Below are 908 nucleotides of genomic sequence, written 5' to 3'. Positions count from 1 at the left end.
AGGTCAAGTTCATCAGGAATAGTAAAGGGAATTAAAAGATACAGACAATGAAATAGCAGATGCCCTAAACTTACATTTTTCTGAGGTGTTTACAAGTGAGCAAGTGGATAACCTGCCAGAGGTAAACACAACTACTAAGGAGGTACTGAGGGATTTGGAAATTGTAGAGGGAGAAGTGCTGCTCAGATTAAATAAGATGAAATCAAACAAATCACCAGGCCCAGATAATATTTATCCTCGTGTTCTTAAGGAGGCTAGTGAGTACATATATAAACCCTTGACACATATTTTTAGGAAGTCACTGTGCACTGGAGAGATTCCAAAGGACTGGAAAATGGCAAATATCATCCCATTATATAAAAAGGGTGACAGGGCAGATCCAAGCAACTATAGGCCAGTAAGCTTAACAAGCATCACAGGAAAATTAATGGAAGGAATTATTAAGGATAAGATTGAGCAACACATGACAAGGACAGGAGTTATTCTGAACAGTCAGCATGGGTTCAGAAGGGAGGTCGTGTTTTACTAACATGTTGGAATTCTATGAGGAGGCAACAAAAGGATACGATCAAAGTGGAGCTTATGATATTATTTATCTGGACTTTCAGAAAGCATTTGATAAGGTGCCACATGAGAGGTTGGGCATCAAGTTAAAAGAAGTGGGAATTCAGGGTGATGTTTTTAGATGGGTGCAGAATTGGCTCAGACACAGGAAGCAGAGGGTGATGGTGCGAGGAACCTCATCAGAACTGGCCGATGTTAAGAGTGGTGTTCCACAGGGGTCAGTGCTAGGGCCGCTGCTATTTTTAATATATATAAATGATTTAGATAGGAATATAAGTAACAAGCTGGTTAAGTTTGCAGATGATACCAAGATAGGTGGATTAGCAGATAATTTGGAATCCGTT

Source organism: Polypterus senegalus, chromosome 11, assembly GCF_016835505.1.
Source record: "Polypterus senegalus isolate Bchr_013 chromosome 11, ASM1683550v1, whole genome shotgun sequence".
Taxonomy (NCBI): Eukaryota; Metazoa; Chordata; class Cladistia; order Polypteriformes; family Polypteridae; genus Polypterus; species Polypterus senegalus.
The sequence above is the reverse complement of the archived record's forward strand: the minus strand, read 5'-3'. Positions refer to the sequence as shown.